The sequence below is a fragment of the Herpailurus yagouaroundi genome, unplaced genomic scaffold (genome assembly GCF_014898765.1).
Source record: "Herpailurus yagouaroundi ecotype Mexico unplaced genomic scaffold, PumYag 213, whole genome shotgun sequence".
In the NCBI taxonomy this organism is placed as follows: domain Eukaryota; kingdom Metazoa; phylum Chordata; class Mammalia; order Carnivora; family Felidae; genus Herpailurus; species Herpailurus yagouaroundi.
Genome location: NW_024412444.1, coordinates 10,128,437 through 10,149,546, shown reverse-complemented (window position 1 = coordinate 10,149,546; position 21,110 = coordinate 10,128,437). Strand labels below are relative to the sequence as shown.

Sequence of the window (21,110 nt, the reverse complement as noted above, 5' to 3'; positions counted from 1 at the left end):
ATGGGTACACACTCTCTCTCTAAATAAACTTTAAAAAAAAAATTTTTTTTTAAACGTTTATTATTTTTGGGACAGAGACAGAGCATGAACGGGGGAGGAGCAGAGAGAGAGGGAGACACAGAATCATAAACAGGCTCCAGGCTCTGAGCCATCAGCCCAGAGCCCAACGCGGGGCTCGAACTCCCGGACCGCGAGATCGTGACCTGGCTGAAGTCGGACGCTTAACCGACTGCGCCACCCAGGCACCCCTAAATAAACTTTTAAAAAAGAATCTTTTCAATGTACTGCTTTAAGCAGAAGCAATTTCCGCCGCTGTCTTAGAGATTTACTGAAGAAGAAAATAGCGGACACTCGCCATTCTAGGAAATACCGTTAGTGTGATTCCCCACCTGAGGGGTTTCTCTTGGCTCCCCTGGGTCAGGCTGGGAGAGTCAGGGAGTTAATTTCCCTAGGAGCAGCTCTCAGCTAGTATGGTTGAGAGTCTGAGGACCCTACCCTGGCTTTCTCATCTTAGGTATTTTTTTTTTTTTTATAAATCTTTTTTTAAGTTTACTTATTTATTTTTGAGACAGAGAGAGAGAAAGCAGGGGAGGGGCAGAGAGAGAGAGGGAGTCAGAGAACCAATCCCAAGCAGGCTCTGTGCGGCCAACACAAAGCCCGATTCGGGGCTTGAACCATGAACTGTGAGACCATGACCTGAGCCAAAACCAAGAGTTGGAGGCTTAACCAACTGAGCCACCTAGGTGCCCCTAGGTGAGTACTATGGGCTGATTGTGTCCCCCGCAGATGTATATGTTGAGGTTCTACCCCTCAGGACCTCAGAATGTGACCTTATTTGGAAATGGGGTCATTGTAGATCTAATTAGTTACGGTGAGGTCAATAGGGTGGGCCCCTAATCCGATAGGACTGGAATTTTTCTTTTTTTTAATGTTTATATATTTTATCTTGAGAGAGAGAGAGAGTCCCAAACTGAAAGCGAGAAGCCCCACATGGGGCTCAGACTCATGAACAGTGAGATCATGACCTGAGCCTAAATTGAATCAGATGCTTTACCAACTGAGCCACCCAGATGCTCATGACTGGAATTTTTCTCAAAAGGAGAAATTTGGGTGCAGAGATCCACACAGAGAGAGTGCCGTGTGAAGACTGGAGTCACACTGCCATATGCTGTGGAACTACCAGGAGCTGGGAGACAGGCTTGGACAGCTTCTTCCCAAGCACCTCCAGGGGAAGTGTGGCCCTGCGACACCTCGGGGTCAGACTTCCAGGCTCCAGGACTGGGAGGCCCAATACACTTATGGCAGCCCAGGCTGTCTCAACAGGGGCCATATCCGAGGTGGCTCCCTGGCTGTCGCTCATAGTTCCACTAAAGAACGGGCCTCAGTGGCCCACAGTAACCTGCTGGACACAGCACCCTTTATGGGGTCCTTCCCTTCCCTGTCTCACCATCTGTCCCATCCCCTGCCAGTGCCACCTGGGAGCTCTCCCCAAATAAACTACTTTCCTTGAATCTTTTTCTTAGGGTCTACCTCTGAGGAAACCAACTCAAAATGGTGTAAGATGGACCTGTCCTTCCCTCCCCTTGAGCTTACCTGTGTGGGGCCTCCTGGCTCCCCACAGCACCACCCTTCTCCCCGCTTCTGACCACGGCTCTCCCAAAGACCTAGCCCCACCTGTGATGGGGTCTCTCTTCCTCCTCTTTCAGGCCCACCTGGGCCTTCTCACCTGGGAAGCCCCCTCACTTTCCCATCACCTCTGCCTGGGAGTGACAACCTGTGTCATCCTACCCCAAGGAGGGCGAGCCCTCATCCGGCCACCTGCACCTCTTCCTGGAAGCATGTTTTTCTGACTTTTCTTCTTGCCTTAACCCCAGCCCCGGGGGAGCCCCTCTGTCAGGAGAGAGGGGCCAGATTTTTCTCAGTGAGCTCTTGAGAGCCAAACTTGCTTGAGCTAATAATAAAAATAATAAACTATCAACAAAATAACACAACTAGCTACCATTTATTGAGTGCTTACTGTGCAGCTGGAATTAGGCTAAGAATTTTATGTATCTGTCTCGCCAAATCTCCATGGCAACCCTGTGAGTTGGAAACTACTGTCTCTTCTTCTCAGCGGAGGAAGCTGAGGCCTGAAGGGGGTGGGTGACGTGCCCGCGGTCTCCCAGCTGTGGTAGCAGAGGGGAGATCCACACCACCAGCTGCAGGAAGCAGATGGTGACAACACCGGCGGCTGGCAGGTCTCAGGCAGGCTCACACTCACCAAATCCCAACAAGGAAGGGAACTGGGTCCAACGGGGGTTCTGTGTGCCTGGGACTAAGGCTTGACTCAGGAAAAGGAGGTATTTTAACTGGAACCCAAAGGATAATTCTACACCAGGAGAGGGTCCTAACCTCAGGCCACTGAAGGCTCACATTTTCCTTCATGTGAGTAACTGAATCTTTGGCGCAGGGAGGGCACACACGAGCCTTTGTGCAGCCACTCTGTGACCTCCGTCCATGACTGACCTAATGAAGCAAGCACAGCATTTTTCTGGCTAGGAACAGAGGGGGCTCAGACTGACTCCCACCAGTCTCCTGGGGCTGGCACATGAGATTTGTCATCCTTGGAGTGGGGACTTCTCAGGGGGGAAAAGGGCCAACCTGACTTGGAGCTGGGTCCTCTCCATAGCATGGGCCTTCTGGAGCCAGAGGAGACATACTGGATGTGACAGAAGCCTCTTTCTTCTCTCGGACAAGCCTGAGACAGCACACGGTCGTGAGCTGAGCAGGTCTGAGGCTTCTGAGTCTGCTTGGTCAGGAGTTATTTGGGGATCTCTGTGATATCTTTTTGTTTTTAAAAGCCAACTCAGTCATTCATCCTACATTTCCTGAGGCTCTCTGCTGTGCCATCACAATGCTGGGGGGCCTGGGACAGAGCAGAGAACCAATCAAGTTCTCGCCTTCTGGAAATGCACAGCACAGCTGGGAGGGACAAGTATGTGGGAGCAGCATGTGCAGAGGCTCAGAGGAGAGGTGGAACCTGATACTCTGATGGTAGAGACCAAAGTGAAGAGGGAAGGGGACTATTCATTAGAGCCTTAAGGATGAGGCTAATGTAATGACCTTGGGCTTTGTTCTCAGGGTCATGAGGGGGCCATGGGAAGAATTAAACGGGGCCAGTGATAAATCCTCAGCTCAGTGTGGAGAAGGTAGCACCTCCTCCAAGAAGCCTTCCCTGACCCCTGGCTCCTGGCCTTTCAGTGGAGAATCCGCCGTAAGGCACCTTGTCATGCTTCATGGTCGGCCTGATTTGGAGGCCATCTTCCTCTCTAGGCTGTGACTCTTGAGGGCCTTCCTCATCAGGTCCCCGGTGCTACCACCAAGGCATAGCAGTTGTGCAGTAAGTGTCATTAGAAGGAAGTGGTGGCTTTCTGTTTGGGAAAGAAACTAGGGGAGAAACCATCCCAAACACACCAGAGCTTGCTCCCTCCACCCAGCTGTCTTCGTCCTTTACCCCACACTCAACAGTGCTCTCCAAAGTGAACTCTGTCCAGAGGATGGGCTCAGACTTTGGAATCTGAGTAGCCTCTTCTGGCTAAATGCAAACTCAGGCTATTTTCCTCGTCATCCTTGGAAATTCCGTGGAGTTTGTCTCCAAAGGCAGGGGGCGCTAATTACGCTTCCATGGGCTTCTTTCTGTTCGCCCATGGGGGCAGGATTCCTCACAAGGGACAAATTCCGCATGCTTGGGTGTGGGTGGTGGACGCTGCAGGGGGACAGGGGCCACAGTGCCTGAGGGAGACACTCAGCATGTAGACAAGAAGACTGAAGTCGAAGGACATGATGAGTGGAAAAGAAGCAGAGACATGAAGATACTGAAAGTGACAGACATATTGACAGACACACATTCACTAGCATGTGGTCATTCGTGTGTGTGCACCCCCCCCCCCCCCATGAGTCAGGTGCTTCTAAAAGTCCCACCTGGAACCAGGGGACATGTGTGGCCCTGCCCAGACCTGGTTGCCACTTGGCCTGAGTTTCCAGTCATCCCTGAAGGCTGTCCTGAATCCTGACCACGAGGTCCAGGCCTGGGAAAGGTAATCAAAGGAACCAGAGGCTGCCTTTCATCCTCTAAATTGTCCTTCTTGTAAGCCTCCGGTATTTATAGGCAATTATTGATCATGTCACCAATACAGACAGACAGAAACCACAAATAAATCTGTAAACAATAAGGATGGTGGCTTGAGCCATTTGTTCCAGTGACATTTATTTCAGAAGGAAATAAACCCATTGTTTCCATTATGGCCTGTTTTAATTTTATTTATTGATTTTTGATGGTCTTCTCCAGCTCCGGCTGGTGCTAGAATTACTGGGCCATGCAAGGCTGCACAGCAGGAGATGCGAGAAGGTGTGAGGAGGCCTCTTACTCCCCAAGTTCCTGGGATGTTTCCCAGAATAAGGCAAAAACACATGTGCCGGCAGCTGCTCTGAGGTTTGCGTATTTTAACTAATTTAATCGTCAGCAGCTTAATGAGGAATTTGGGGAAACCGAGGCACAGAGCCTCAGGTCACAGCTGGTAAGAGACAGAGGGAGAAAAGGATCCCAGTGATGAGCTCAGGAGCCCTTTTGCATCACTTTGACTCCTCTAGACCAGGGTTCTGCAGTTTTCTGCAAAGGACCAGAGGAAATATTTTGGGCTTTCTGGGCCATATGTTCCCAGTCACAGCTACTGAACTCTGCCATTGTAGTGGGAAAGCAGCGGTAGGAGCAGTATGTAAATGAATGAACGTGGCTGTGTTCTAATAAAACTTTATTTATAAAAACAGGTGGCTGCTGGATTTGGCCATGGGCCTTAGACTGTTCGACCCTGATCTGGGTGTTGCACCCTCTTAGCCCAAGGGGGACACGAACCTGGAGCTCCTGAGCTTCAACCTGCCTGAGTTTGGCTCAACCATTGGTGGTGGTGAAGGAAGGTTTCTGTGGGATAAGAGACAGTTCCTACAATTCTGTTCCTCCTACCCAGCAGCCTGTGTCCTTCTCAGGAGTGGATCTACCAGCCCCCTGCTTACTTAGGGCCCAGCCACCTGTCCTTGGGCTTTCCTCCAAATTCACCCGACTGGATTATCACCTAAGGTGCTTTGTTCAGTGCCTGGCACTCAGGAGGTACCCAGGAAATAGCAGCTCTAGCCATATTTGCACCTTCAGGTTTGCAGAGGCTTCATCTGGCCCCAGGGATATCGAGTCTATATAATATGGTAGTTGAATGCAGGCTTTGGAACCCCAACTGCGCTCTGTCATGGGCTGTGGATATAGTCCTCTCAGCTTTAGTTTCCTTATCTATATGTGGCCACCACAATCCCTAATTTAGTAAAAATTAAATTCAAGAATACACCCCAAGCACAGTACCTGCTATGGACAGTGATGGTTATTGAGCAAGTAGGCCCCCTTGCGCTCTGCCTTGGGGATGCACCTTTGCCTCCATCCTTCCTCCCGCGGAGGCAGAAATCCCTCCAGAACGAGAGAATAGTGTGCTCTGGATAGGGAATGGGTTCCTCCAGGCCCTGATAGAGCAGCAGGAGAAAAGAGGAGGTCACCTGGCCAAACATGCAGCCCTTCCCCTTCTTCAAGGGCGTAGGGTAATCTCAGGTTGTGGGGCCCTTCCCGCCTCCTCAAGGGGGTGGGGTAATCTCAGGCTGTGGGGCATCTTTGGGTACGTTAGCCGGAGAGGACAGTTTGTGCCACCAGAATTTCTCTTTGCTGAGAGTCTGGCTGTATGTCATTGGAGAGAACTATTGTATTAGGATGGGACTGTCTGGAGCATCTGGGTTCATCCCCTGAGCCATGGCAGGCTTGCTGGTGGCCTGTCTGAATCTCTTCAGCAAGTCAAGCATGACAAAATTCACCTCAGACCCAGTGGGCAATTCTAATTCTTTCCAGGAGAGACAACTGGGTCTTGGCCTCTTTGATTAATCAAGATGGTGGCCTCCACAATGAAGTCAATGGGGTTTTGGGAAGGCTTTGGGAGATAAATCTTCCCGAGAGATGTGTGGGATCCAGACATCTCTAAAGGAGAAATAATCTTAATGATAGTCATAATAATGATTCTAATAAGTATTAATACTGTTAGTTGGCCAGTTTGGAGCCTGGTGTCCTTTCACTTAATGTTCCCAACAATATTGTGAGGCAAATTCTTTTTTTTTTTTTTTTAATGTTTATTTATTTTTTAGAAAGAGTGAGAGAGACAGAGTGTGAGTGGGGGAGGGGCAGAGAGAGAGGGAGACACAGAATCCAAAGCAGGCTCCAGGCTCTGAGCTGTCAGCACAGAGCTTGACATGGGGCTTGAACTCACGAACTGTGAGATCATGACCTGAGCCGAAGTTGGACGCTTAACCCACTGAGCCACCCAGGTGCCCTGTGAAGCAGATTCTTTTATTGACTTCATTTTTACCAGTGAGGGGCTTAGAGAGATTAAGTGATTTGCCCAAGGTCACCCAAGTGGAGCGACTGATGCAATATTGCCATCCATGACTTTACTAACTGTGATGAAATGAAGTAGGGGTGGCTAGAGCTAGACTGTGGTGGATGCCTGCTGCTTTGGTCGTCTTTCCAGCATCCATTTTCCCTTTGTCTGGTGCTCACCCTGATTTTCCTTTGGGAATCAAACTCCCTTCCTCTGCTCTCTGCTGTGCAGTTGGCTAGGGCTGGCCCCATTCCTGGCTCTAAGTGTGGCCATGTGGCCCAAGCCTAACTCCATTTCATGGTCACAGAGATGGGCAGGCAACCCAGGCTGAGGAGATCAGAGCCCTCACAGGGCTTTTGACACACTTACCAGGAAAGAGGATCTGCCTTTCTGCTGGGGTTGCTGACTTGAGATGACTTAGAACTGGAGATGTTGATGGGTATCTGCCACTGTGTGGAAGCACCTTGCCTGAGAACAAAGCCACATGGAGGAAAGGATCCCAGAGATAGAGTCAGAGTGCTGGGGATGTAACCGAGCTTCTAGATCCAGCCTTGCCTGAAGGCGGTATATCTCTGGACTTTTCCATATGTGAGCCAATATACATCCTTCATTTGTTGGGCTGGTTTGAGGGTTTTTGTTTTTGTTTGTTTTTGGTTTTTTTTGTCACTTGTACCCAGAAGGGTACCACCTGATACACAAGGATTTTCTCATTTTCAGCCAAAGTTACAACCACAGACAGGTGAGGCAACTTGCCCAATGTAACACAGTCAGAAGAAAGGCAGAGCTGGGATTCAAACTCCAAAAGTGGTGCTCTTTCCACGACATGTACATCTTTGTCTCCCCGTGCTATGCCCTTGGGGAGCAGACCTTGACATTCCCACCTCTGTTTCCCAGGGCTTCCCAAAGCAAGGGATTGGCACCAAGCATAGCAAGTGTCTGCCCTTTCCACGAGGCCCATGCTGTGGGACACCAGGCTAGCTGGAGGCTGCCACCCCCCTGCGGGCTGGTTGCTGCCCAGCCAGTATTAGACAGGCTGGTCTCACCTGAGAAGGAGCTGCCCAACCCAAACACATGTTGGCAAAGCATGGCTTCCAGCATTCCCCGCCTGAGGGGATAACCCTCGGCCTTGCAAGCTTCCAAATTCCTATTGGAGCTGTTGGGGGGGGGCTGTGTGTAGACAAGGAGGTGAGCTCAGAGAGAGGGGCGTGAATGGTGACCGTGTGACAGAATCTGTGCCTCGTCGCAGGAGACCAGCCCGTCTCATACTGGCGGGCCTGGCACGGCATCCGATGGGCAGTGGCCAGCCTGAATGGCGAGCTGCCGGACGCACCAGGGCAGACAGACAGAAGGACAGACTAGGGCAAACACTGGGTAAAGCCAAACTCCTCCTCACAACTATGCTCAGCCTGGGCATGAGCACCGCGCCATCCTCACCTCCCTTTGCCAGCGCCTGCCCCCTCCCTGCAGGACTGCCCCCCCTCGCCCCTCCTCCCTCTCCTCCTTCTCTTAGATCCTGCCAAATGCTCACCTCCCCTGCTCTGGCTGGCATTCCTCAGCAAATTTATGCTCAGAGAAGTCTGTCCTGACTCCTACCTCCTTTATGGTACATGTCCAGAGCATTTTGAAATGACTGTACAAATTGTTTTTTACCGGATGACTAGAGCCATACCTGTTTTTTAAAAATCCTGTCTTGTTAATCATCGTGTCCTTGTTTAACTGCCATGTAGGAAGTGCTCAGTTAATGCTCACTGAGTTAGCCTCCCGTACCGGCTCTGTTCCAGCCACGGACTTTGAATCCACCGAAGCAGAGAGGCAGTAGTACCTAGTGCCGGGGGCATACATTTTGCAGTGACATTGCTCAGGCGAGTTTTTGAGTCTTTCTGTGCCTTCGTTCCTCATCTGCAAAATGGGAGTGATAATGGTGCCTCCCTCACAGAGGTGATATGAAGATTAGATAAGCCCTAGATAGGACACAGAGCCTGGCACATAATAGATGCTCTTTTATGTGTTTTTGTGATTATTATCCTAGATGCCTAGACAGAGAACTACAGGGATTAATAGGGGATAGCCACACTTTCACTCCCATTTTACAGATAAGAAAACTGAGGTTTAGTGAAAGGAAGAGACTAGCCCAAAATTACACAGCTAGAAAATTTATCAAGACTACAACACCTTTGGGGCACCCAGGTGGCTCAGTCGGTTTTAAGTGTTCGACTCTTAATTTCGGCTCAGGTCAGGATCTCAGGGTCGAAAATGAGCCTTGTGTCGGGCTCTGTGCTGAACATAGAACCTGCTTGAGATTCTCTCTCTCTCTCTCTCTCTCTCTCTTTCTCTGTCTCCCTCTGCCCATCTCCCCACTCGTGCACTCTCTGGTCTCTCAAAAAAAAAAAAAAAAAGATCACATACTTTGTTGTAAGTTTTCAGATCATTATTTTCAGAGAAAAATGAGATTTGGGGCCTTCTCTGTTCATTCCTCGAATACTGGTGTGAGTCATGGTTGATGCTCAAATGTTTTTTGAATGAAGAGATGAACGAATGAATGAACGCCAAAGGGCTCCCGTGGTTGAGGAAAAAAGCCTGCGATGCAGACGATCAGATCCCTGGCTTGCATGTCCTGCCTGCACGTTCCTTATCTTCCGTCTGCCCTACTTCTATTTTCATTTCTGTCAATAATGTGGAACCCGAAGTATAGCCCTTTCCAGGCTGGTGAACATACCTGAGGGTTCAAGGCTCCCACGTCCCTGCGTCAGTAGAGAAGATGAAATGTTCCAGCTGGTGCTTTGGGTCCTGGACCCCAGCCAGCCAACCCCCTGGGCCGGCAGCTGAGGGAGGCCAGCCTGCTGGTTCTTGGAGGGGCTGGGGCCTCCCAGGTGGTCTCTCTAGATGCAGCAGGCCCAAAGGTAGGGACAAAGTGGCTCATGGGCACTTGGGTGGGCTCCCCCTGGCCCTGCCCTGGCCCTGCCCTCCTGCGAAGAAGCCTGTGAAGAAACCTCCCTGCCCTGTTAAACAATCTTCCCCGGAAGGAGGAAATTAATCTAAGGGCTCACTGGGAGGAAATGAGTCCAAAGTCTTGCCTGGTTGAAGAGCCACTTGGAGCCCTGGCTTAGGCCTGCGTGTAAGTAGGTGTCTCTTCCCCACAGATCTCTCCTGGCCTTGGCAGAGGAACTTCGGGTGGGGATTTGAGCAACTCAACCAGGAATGAAATACCACAGTCACTGTTTGAGAAAGCAACACAAAACACAGCATGGCACCACGGCCCAAAACAAACCCACCCCACGCTGGCACCCTTTCCAGGCCCTGAGGGTGATGAGGGGACAGTTCAGTGAAGCAGTGGAGTGCTGTCACCCGCTTTGAGGTTCTAGGCCAGGCTGAGTGCTGCTGGAGGAAGCAGGCGTGGGGAGGAGGCACACACCGTGGGTGGGGGAGGTAAAGGCTGCTGAGCCTGGATGATGGACGAGGGGCCTCCTCCACCAGGCGCAGGGAATGGTCTGCAGAAAAGATTCTGGATTTGGTTTGGGGCACAAGTTACAAGTTGAAGCCAGAGAAAGAAGGAGGGAGGGGAACAGAGAAGGGCCAACAGGTAGTAGAATTTCAGCACAACAGTGAGTGCAGCGTTAATCGTCTCTCTCTTTCCCTGGGACTCAGTGTCCCCCGCTCCCCATCCTGCACCCCCAAGCTTCGCTACTGGTCATCATCCTCATTCCCAAGAACGTTTCCTCTTAGGGTGAGTTCTTTCCCAGCAGGCACCATGTTCCACGTAGTCCCCTGGGGGTCTTCCTGTTTGCTGGCAGATGGTGTTGCTCTAGTTGGTGGTTTCCACCCTGTTTCCGAGAGGATGTGCTGCCCTCTTGAAATGAATACCCAAGGACATGAGGTCAGACCGCTGGTCAGAGGATAAAGACACATGTCCAGGAGCTGCCACGAAGGAAGGGTGGCGGTGGCTGCTGCGTGAGGCGGTTCTGGTGCCCAGCGGGTCCCGGGGGGAGCAAGTTGGGGTGTGCTTTCCTGCATCCCGACTGGTTTTAGGCCTGGCCTTCTGTCTGCTCCTGCCTTCTGTCTACGCCTCTCAGGAGAGTAGTTCTGGACAGCTCTGTGCATGGCTGGTGTGTTTTTATCCTTCAGGCCTGACCTTCCCTGTGGAGACCCTCTGCCTTGCCTCCCAAAGTAAACAAGTGAGTCATTGAATTAAAATTGTGGTAAGTTCAGTGAGGGAAACTGTAACAGCGAATAGAAAAGAGCAGGAGAATGCCTCCCAGCAGGTGGTCAGGAGAGGCCTCTCTGAGGAGAGAACTGGGAGTTGCTGTCCTATATCCTAGGGCTGCTATGGAACCAACAACCACAAACACAGTGTCTTTATTATCTTTCAGTCTGCTAGGTCACAAGGCTGAGGGTCTCACTGGGTTAAAATCCAGGTGTAGGTAGGACTGTGTTCCTTTTTGGAGGCTCCATAGAGATTTTGTTTCCCTGCCTTTTCCGGGTCCTGGAGGTGGCCTGCTTTCCTTGGCTCAGGACCCCTTCCTCCAACTTCAAAGCCAGCAGTGTCTCATCAATGGCGCTTCTTCCTTCTCTCTCTTCTGCTTTTCTCTTCCACTCTTAAGGATCCATGAAGACATTGGGCCCAGCCAGATACTCCAGGACCCTCTCCCTGTCTCAGGGTCTCCTGATTAGTAACCTTAATTCTATCTGCAACTTTAATTGCCTTTTGCCATATAACTAAGGGCACATGTTTGCAAGGCTCTGGGTTTTAGGACATAGGCATCTTCGAAGGCTGCTAACATCAGGAGCAATCCTGTTTGAGTTTCTGTGTAGCACTTACAACAGCCTGAAATGATATTTCTTTTTTCTTTTTCTTTTTCTTTAGAGAGAGCGTGAGCGGAGGAGAGGCAGAGAGAGAGTGGGACAGAGGATCCAAAGCAGAATCCATGACAGGAGAGAGCATGACGTGGGGCTTTGAACTCATGGAGCCTGAGATTGTGACTGAAGTCGAAGTCAGACGACACAGAACCCACTGAGGCACTCAGGTGCCCCTGAAATGATATTTCTTGAATATTTGTTCACTTGTCACCTGTCTTGCTTTACTGGAAAGTGAATCCCACTAGGGCTGGGGCCTTGGTGGTTCTGCTTACTAGAATAATGCCTGGTGCCCAGTACATGCTGAGTAAAGGTTTGCTGAATGAATGAATGAATGAGTGCCAGCTCATTTCTGCATTGGTGTCAATACAGACAGCCCCGATCCATGGGCCAGAAGCTGTGACCCCTACTCTACTCAGAGCATCTGTGTGACCCTGGGCCTCCTCTCCCCTGCTTTGGGTCTCAGACATCCTTGCAAAAGCCTTGTGATGAAGAGAAGGCCCAGAGCAGTCTCCTCAGGGGCTTCATGTCTTGGAGGGGTTAATAACCTTCAGGAAATCATCCTTTCATTTTCCCTCCAGTGGCAAACCCTCCCTGAAGCAGCAGCCTGAGCAGGCCTCCCAGGGGACATTCTCTCCAGTGTTCACTCAGAGAGGAACCAGCCGGGTCTCAGCACTGGGGCTGGTTCCTGTGTGCACCAGGGACTCCCCCGCACGGTCCGCGGTGTGGGTGGAGAACATGGGCTCCGACTCATACAGGCCTGGGTGTTACCTGACTCTGCTCCTGACCTGCTGGGTCCCCTTGGCAGGTGCCCTCCCATTTTCAAGCCTTGGTTTCCTCTTCTATGAAGTGGGATAGTTCTTGTGTCACAGGATAGTTATGAGAATTTGTTTGAAAAACGTGGCCCATAGTGGATGCTCAGTAAACTCCGTGATTATAATTACTTCTTTGTGTAATATCATCTGTGAGGTGGACTTTCCTGAAAGAGCCAGGATGCCTTCTCTCTCTCTCTCACATGTCGACACTGGAGGATTGGGGATCGGTGTCAAAGTCTGGATTCAGGGTATGGGAAGAGGTCTTAAAAGCACAATTATTGTTGTATGACAGTTGATTCATTTCCTTGGGGAGTGTTGGTGTGAAAGGCTGACCCAGTGACCAGGAGGGAACGGTCAGCATTCCTCCCATTGCTGACAGGTTCAGGGGACTGGCTCTGCCACCAGCACGTCCTCAGGGAAGCAGTTGTAACACAACAGCTTATTTCTTTTATCTAATTATAAAAATAATATGGTCCCATCATGGAAATTTTGGAAAACACCGAATAGTGTAAAGGAAAAAATATCAGGCAAGCGTAACCTCTCTTGGGAACGATGTCAATATTTTGCCCTTTTTCCTGCCCCTGATTGTTGGACAGAACTCTTCCTGTCCATCCGGTTTTGTGCCCTTCTTTTTTCACTGATCATTACAGCTGAGGTATTTCCCACGTTGCCGAAAACCCGTACACGGATTTCTTAACGACTATCGCCTGTTGCAGAGGGCTACCTTCATTTACCCTCCTCGGCTGCTGGGTGTTTGATCTTTTCTGTGTGTGTGTGTGTGTTATAAATACACTGCGATGAATTTTTACAGGTATATCTTGTGACCTTTGTACACCTCTATTTCCTTTATTTTTTAAACGGGAACAATTAATTCCAGCCTTCCTATCCCACGAGGTTTTATGAGGCAAAAAGGGGAACACGGATATGAAGGGGCTTTCAAAACCATGGGGGAAAGGAGCTGTCCAGATAGAAGGCCAGGTTTTGAGCATTGTCTCTTCCAGCACTGTGTGTTCAAGGTGTGTGCATGCGTGCGTGAGTGTTCCTAAAAGGTAGGAGGATTAGACGAGTGTGGGTCTAGGGCTAATAGCCACAGAATCAGCATTTATGCGGTATTTCCTATCTGCATGGCACTCCATTAAGCAAGGTCCATGTATAATCCGAGTTCATCCTGAACAGCCCTCAGAGGGAAGTCCTATCATTAGCTACAGCTTCTGATTGAGGAGCCTGAGGCATAGAAAGGTGAAGTAATTTGCCCCTGACAACACAGCGAGTGGGAAATTGGGTAGCGACACACACACCACCCACCAGCACCTCCAAGAGCTTCAGGGGCTCCGGAACAGAAATGCAGGGCCCCCCCAGCATTTCCCCAAATAAGGCGCTTTTTAAAAATGGAACATGGCCCTGTGTTCCTGGCAGACAGAGAAACTAATCTGAAGATTATTTCCCCAGAGCTGGGGTAGTTTCTGAATTAGAATGCTTCGTTCAGAGAGGAAAAGCCCAGAGGAGCAGAACTCACCCCTGGCATGTCTGAGATAAAACGGCAGAGCTGCGTCCCGGTGTGTGTGTCCAAGTGTGGGTTCCCATCATGTGAGTGCATGTGTCTTGGGTACCCATAAGCATGTGTGTGTGCGCGCACAGGGGTAGGCAGGTGTGTGTGTTTGTGTAGGCTGTACTTAGCTTTCCGGGTGCCCAAAGACAAAAGAGTTGGTTTACTAATGAAATAAATGCTCACCGCACCAATTTTTCTAGTTCTGATCTTTGAGAAGAAACTGGACCAGGACCTAGGTTGGGATTTCTGTGTATTCCCTTCAGCATCAAATCACCAGCATGTTTTCACAGCAACCACAGGGCCTTGATATAACAAAGGCAAGCCAGGTGTGTGTCGAAGCCAAGGGGGGAAAGGCACAAACATTACTATGCCAAGCGGTGCCACCGGAAACTACAAATAATTTACAGTTTTCTGTAGCCTCGTTAATTGACCAAATCCAATGTAGCCACGTGTGCCTTGTGCCTTGATCTGCTATGTAATAAAATCAGTGCCTTGGCATGAGAGGCTCAGCAAAGGACAGAATACTAATAGAGTTAGAGATTCTGTTTGCAAGCATTAATAATTCATTCCTTCATTTCTTTTAGTGCTGCGGCAGTTCCTTTGAACAGCAGCAACAGCAACAGCAACAGCAACAAAGAACCATCCGTGCCAGGACTGGTGTGGGCAGCTGGCACAGAAGCTCGTCGGCTTGGAGCCCTAGGCCTGGGCAGCCTGGCCAAACTGCATTTCTCGGGTCTGTGGCTCTGCATTGGGGGGTGGGGAGGACAGCGGGATCAGGTTAGAAGTCTGACATGGCTCTACATCAGGGGGTCACAGAGAGGCATCCCTTTCTGGAGGCTGCTGGGGGAAATTTGCCTTTTTCCCTTTTCTAGTTTCTAGAGGCTACTTTCTTGGCTCTTGGCCCCTTCCTCCTTTTCACATGTCTTTCTCTGACTTTCTCCTCCCCTCTCCCACTTAAAAAAAATGTTTATTTATTTTTGAATGAGAGATGGGGTGCCTGGGTGGGTCAGTCAGTTAAGCGTCCGACTTTGGCTTGGGTCATCATCGTCTGTGAGTTTGAGCCCGTGTGGGCTCTGTGCTGACAGCTCAGAGCCTGGAGCCTGCTTGGGATTCTGTGTCTCCCTCTCTCTCTCTCCCCCTCCCCCACTCCCATTCTGTATCTCTTTCTCTTAAAAATAAATAAAGAAATTTATTTTTGAGAGAGAGCAGGGGAGGGGCAGAGAGAGAAGCGGACAGAGGATCGGAAGCAGGCTCCACCCTGACGACAGGCAGCCCAATGTGGACCTCCAAAGCATGGAACTGTGAGATCATGACCCCATCTGAAGTCAGTTGTTCACGTGACTGAGCCACCTCAGCACCCCTTATTTCTCCCCCTTTTAAGGACCCTGGTGATTACACTGCCCAACCCCCCCCCCCCCCAAGATAATCCAGGATATACTTTCCCTATTTAAAAATTTAAAAAAAAATCTTTATTTCTGAGAGAGACAGAGTACGAGCAGGGGAGGAACAGAGAGAGAGAAAGACACAGGATCCGAAGCAGGCTCCAGGCTCTGAGCTGTCAGCACATAGCCTGATGTGGGGCTTGAACTCATGGACCACGAGATCATGACCTGAGCTGAAGTCTGACGCTTAACCAACTGAGCCACCCAGGTTCCCCTAATTTCTCTATTGTAGGGTCAGCTGATTAGCAACCTTAATACCATCTGTAGCCCCAATCCCTCTTTGCCATGTATTCATAACATTTGAATTAATAATATTTGTATTCATAATATTTGAGGTGGGAAAAACACTTCAAATGTTTTAGGAGTTAGAAAAGGCTCGCTCATGGTAAAATACTCGAAGCAGTGCAGAGGTGATAAAATCACCATTTAAAGGCCCACTTTTACCTACTCTTCAAGATGGATCTACTGTACACAATTTCTAAGGACCCTTCTGGAACATTCTCTGCACACACAAGCATATATGTGTGTCTTCTTTGTTCTCTGTCTTTTTCTTTCTGTTTCTCTCTGTTACTCCTCTTTTTTGCCTGCTATCCAGATGGTCATCCATCAATCCACTCACTCATCCACTCAGCTGGTATGAATTTTACTCTACACCACAGGTATAAGAATTGTCATATTTCTTTATTTTTCTAAATCAAGTTGAATCTCACTCCAAACCACTTGTCAGGGTGGCGAGAATTTCAGTATTAACCATAATTCAACTTTAGTACCAACCATAATTCTGGAGCTCCCCTCGTCATTCCTGGTTGCCAAAAAATAGGGGTGAGGAGGCGCTTAGTGATGTTGCAGAAACAGGATCTGGCGTCTCCTTTTCTTTCCACATAGTCATAGATTTCTAAACAGTATTCTGCGAAGGATTTCAATTAAACACCATAAAGAAATAGACACATATAGTTGAAAGGCTGCAAGAAATTCAGCCAAGTACCAACAGTGCTGTCTCTCAGAAGTGGGATTACAGCAATTTTAATCTTCTTCTTGACCCAACTCTTCCCTCACCTCCTACATTTTCTATACCTAATAGATATTACTCTATAATCAGCACAATAAACTTTATTATCAGTACCCTGTGTTGCCCTTCCACTGGCCTTTTCTTTCAGTTGAGTGTACCACTCCTCAAGACCATGGAATCCTCCTTAGGGGGGGTCCTCCTTGGGTGGGGGAGAAAGTTTAAAAAGCAGATAAATCCTTGCAATGCAAACTGGAGGCTGCCCTGATTTTTTAGGCTGTGGGGTGGGCTTGGGTGGAGCAGGGAGTCTGATGGCCTATATGGCCACCTCATCACTTTTTTTATTGGGGTTCACAGCTATTGTCCTTTCATTCCAGAGGCGAGGGCTCACCCCTCCCAGCTTCCAGGCAGCCATATTGGCTCAAACCTGCCCTTCTGCTCTGGCCTCTGCTCCTTCAGGGACCATGGAGGATGTGGGTGTGAGAAGTAAGGGAGATGATTCATTTTCAGAAATACCAAATAAAAGCTTTGCTGTCTAGTTAATGATAGGTTGACAACCTATTGGAAATATGTATGAACCCTCCCCACAATGGAGTCCCAAACCCTTAGACACTTCACTCCCTGGTTCTTCTTCCCCTCCCCATTTAGCAGGCTTGTTTTCTCGGGCTTTGCGATGAGCATGTGCCAAAGAAAAAAGGGAAGAGGGACTGAAAGTCTCTGTGTCACCTCAGGGAATGTACGTTTGTTCCAATCAGACTACTTTTTGCCTTACATGGGAATAGACACTGTCTGGGTCAGGCTTTAACCTGTGTAGTACTCAGCTAATGAGGAACCAGGGGAGGGACTTCTGGGCTAGGAGATAAATTGTCTGCTATAACTGCCCTGAGTGTGCCCGTCCACCAGACACCTGCTCTTGCAAGAACGTTGATCCCTCCTTTGACTGCGTCAGTGGGCTTATTTCTCTCAGGGGAAGCACAAGTCCAGGGAGCCATGGCATGAGGAGGGTGACCTGGAGCTTCCCTCCCAGGTACTGGGCTCTGAGTGGGTGCATCCATCAGGATGTGGGCTGGTGGGTCTGGGGAAAGCAGACACTGAGCACATTTGGGAGTTTCTTCATTCCGATTGTCTCCAGCACCTTTGGAATGGGGAAGGGAAGGTGGTATGATCACCCCTTATGGCATTCATCCATTTAGCTGTTCACCCACAAATATTCAATGGGTACCTTCTCTGGACTAGACACCAGGCCTCGACCGCAGTGAAAAGCAAAAATATATCTACTTCCTGACATGGTCTGGATGCCGAAAGAGGGGCTCTGCCACTTGTTTCCTGCTTTCTTCTTCTTTTCTGTAATTCCCACCCCTAGAATATAGTAGGAACTCCATAAAAATTTGTGAAAACAATGAAAAATTTGTTTCTTGTTAGCTGAAGGAGGCAATCTAATAGCAAAGAAATCTGAGAGCCAAATGAAATGGAAGAATTTTCTCCCCAGTTCTTATAGATGCCTCATCGTCATCATCATCATCATCATCATGGATATGGATGAGGCCTTATGTTCTCCATGTTTTCCTGTCATGTTCACATTTTGTCTTCACTAAGATAATGCTGGGGAAAAATCCAGCCTCGCCCATCACTATACTGTGCACATGGTCCATTTATTTGGGTTCAAATCCTGGCAGGGTGAGCATGGTTGGACAGGTTACTCCCTCTCTCTGAGTCCTAGTGTCCTCCTCTATAAAATGAGGTTGATAAGGCAGATGTTCTCACTGGTTGTCATGAGGATTAAATGAGATGATGCAGGTAAAAATTCACATGGAGCCTGGCTCAGAGCAGAATGCTTCCTCCCTGTCAACTGATATCTTTCTTTGTGAACCCTGAACTACACTGACCTTCTTTGTAGGAGGTCCTGATGGATGCTGAGGACTTGCTGCCTCAGGGATGTGGCCCTATCTCCCAGGCCACGAAGAGTTCTGGAATCGGGACTCCGACAGGGAGCAGCAAAGGGAACTGACAGCTTCTAAATGCCTTTTTCCTTATTGAGCTGCAAGGAGATGCAATGTTGGGCCAGACAATGCCTAGGCTGGGGACAGGGTGATATGGGGAGCTGGTGTCTTACCTTAGTCTTTGAACTACACCCTTCCCAACCTAGTTGAGAACAGTGACCAGTGTCAGAAATCACCTCTCACACCCTTTTGGTTAGAGAGAGAAATCACTCCCTGCTCCTGCCTCACATCTTCATTCACACTTTGACGATTGCTTTGAACTCACTGATAGTCATCTGTGTCTGTCTCCACCAGCTGATGTGCTGACAGAAGTTCACAACCAGCTCTTCAGAAAAAAATGTAGACATATCTACACATACCTAGGTTTATTATATTGCATGATATAAAGGATGTATAGCAAATACACATTTATTTTTTTTAAGTTTATTTCTTTTGAGAGAGAAAGAGAGAGAGAGAGAGCATGCATGTGGGGGGGATGGGCAGAGAGAGAGGGGGAAAGAGAGAATCCCAAACAGTTTCCGTACTGTCAGCACAGAACCAGATGTGGGGCTTGAACTTATGAACCATGAGATCATGACCTGAGCCAAGATAAGGAGTCAGATGCTTAACTGACTCAAACACACATTGATTATTACATAAGAACAACATATACAATGTTCTTTCTTATAAATTTCATATGGCCATTGACTCTCACAGAATGCCTTCATCCATTTTTGCCTACTCTTGTTTTAGCCAATTTATGGTTGCAATTCAGGCGTGATGTGACACAATTTGACTATGAGTATGTACTTGATCACTTTCTGATTCAGCAAAGAGGCTTTCATGTCATTGAATGAGCAAGTGTAGTTCTGTCATGAACTTTGATTGATATTTTCATTTATGTTAATAAGATGAAGGTAAGACACTAAAGATGTCTGTCGAAACTTCACTTGATTGTCAATGACATGAGTGAGTTTTTTGCTGAATTAGATAACAGTTTTTGAATGCTGGAAGAACATTTCTTTGATTTTTTGTTCAATTTAAATGCAATGGCTACAGCACATGGCACACTTAATGTTTGCTGCATGGTTTTTTGTTGTTGTTATTTTGGTTTTTTTTTTTTGGTTGGGGGGTGCAGAGAGAGTGTGTGTGTGCATGAGCAGGGGAGAGGGGCAGAGGGAGAGAGAGAGAATCCTAAGCAGGCTTCGTGCTCAGTGCAGAGCCCAATGTGGGGCTTGATCCCATGACCCTGGGATCATGACAGTTCAAATGTAGAGTCAGATGCTCAACTGACTAAGCCACCCAGGTGCCTCTGTTTACTGCGTTGTTAACATTTCTCCACCACTTTCTTAAGTGTAAATCAAGCTCAGATTTGTAGTGGTTGCCAATTTCTGTGGTGTAAATACACACACTATGGTCAGTTTGAAGCTGTCATTGTGAAATCATTAACTGTGGAGCTGGGAAGACACACACAGTAGCACACCACTGTGTAACATTTCTACCATACATCTACAGTATCTGCCTACTGCTTCAAGAGCATAGATAGAAGTAAAGTGTAGAAAGATAATTAGGAACTGCTGAGTTTTGAGTATTACTGTTTTAAAATATAATTTATTTAATTCGTAAGTTGAAATAATTTAACTTTTCATAATGGCTGTGCTCAACAATTGGGTCACAAGATTACTGGAAATTGAACAGTTGGCTCTTGTGAGCCAGGACAAACTGGCTCCAGCTCTCCATAATCTGAGTGACACTTCAAGCTGAGCAGGTCCTTATCCGTCTCTGGCCACAGCACTTAGCCACTGCCTGCCACACTGGCAGATCTCTGTAAACATGAGCTGATGAAGGAGTGGCTCGCATTATCTGTCTACCTAGCCTGTAAGCTCCTGGAAAGAAAAACAATATTATCGTCACTTTGAATCCTCATTCCCCAACAAAGAGAATCATACATCAGGGATGTTGTGACCGATTTTACACCCTGAGGAGCACATGAAATGCTTTGTCTGGGAGCAGAAATGACCCACCACAGGGCCCTCAAGCAGGACATACAGAGGGTGGGTATTAATGAATCTCTAGTTACTATTTCCTGGAATTAGCTCATGTCACTGCCTGTGTTAGTTGTCTCTGCTGCTAACAAATTACCACATACTCAGTGGCTTCAAAAACCAAATAGTTATTATCTCAAAGTTTCTGTGTGTTAGGAGTCTGGGTATGTTTTAACTGGGTCTTCTGCTCAGTGTTTTATAAGACTGTATTCAAGGTGTTATATGGGTTGCATTCTCATCTGAAGGCTCAGTTGGGAAAGAATCTACTTCCAAGCTCATTCGTGTTGTGGTATGCCTGACGTTGTCACATATTTCCTTGAGGTTTTGTGACTAAAGGCCCCAGATGTTTACTGGCTGTGGACTGGAGGCTCTCCTCAGGTCCTAGGGAATTCCCACAGTTCCTTGTTATGCAGGCTTCTTCACCACAGTACTTCATCAGGCCAGCAAGGAGAATCTCTTGCCTCAAGGAGAGTAAAGTCTGTTTTAAGGACATTCACTCAATTAAATTACACCCACTGAGATAAGCTATTTTCTGATTAAGTCAAACTGATTTAGGACCTTCAATCAGCAAAATCCCTTCATTTTTGCCATATTCTTTTGGCTAGAAGCAAGTCATAGTTTCCATCCACACTGAGGGTAGGGGTTATACAAGACATGAATACCAGGAGGTGGAGGTCACTGCAGGTCACCAAAGGCTCTGTCTGCTACACTGCTTCGTATCCCTGTCCCCAACCCTACCATGAGGGAGGACTTTAGCTCTTGAGAAGAGTCAGCCAGTAATCCCTGCATTTTCCTGCCTTAGAACATTTTACCTTTCCCTTGTTGAGGTGGTCGATCTATGCAATTGTGGTATTTATCTAATGATAAATGTCTGATGTTGGACACATTCGTTCATTGTGGAACCTGACGTGGGGCTCAAGCTCACAACTATGAGATCATGACCTGAGCTGAAATCAAGAGTCAGATGTTTAACTGACTAAAGT

The 21,110-nt window shown here is 48.3% G+C and overlaps 1 protein-coding gene and 1 long non-coding RNA gene across 3 annotated transcripts in view; one reads left to right on the top strand and one right to left on the bottom strand.

Moving 5' to 3' along the window:
• The window catches only part of FAM3D (FAM3 metabolism regulating signaling molecule D), a 34,352-nt gene extending 25,034 nt beyond the window's left edge, over window positions 1–9,318 (bottom strand). Inside the window, exons 1-2 of one of the 2 annotated variants that reach the window (XM_040454614.1) lie at window positions 9,157–9,318; window positions 6,810–6,908 (exon numbers count right to left, since the gene is read on the bottom strand). The gene's annotated coding sequence lies outside the window, so the exon portion shown is untranslated. Of the gene's footprint in view, window positions 1–2,699; window positions 2,807–6,809; window positions 6,909–9,156 lie in introns of those variants that run through there. The other variant, XM_040454615.1, reaches the window with a different exon arrangement.
• Window positions 9,319–11,310: 1,992 nt separating this feature from the next.
• On the top strand, window positions 11,311–18,500 carry LOC121016902 (uncharacterized). The gene is made up of 3 exons (XR_005784520.1): window positions 11,311–11,461; window positions 14,240–14,388; window positions 18,001–18,500. It is a non-coding gene; the product is annotated as an uncharacterized LOC121016902 (long non-coding RNA).
• Window positions 18,501–21,110: the final 2,610 nt, after the last annotated feature.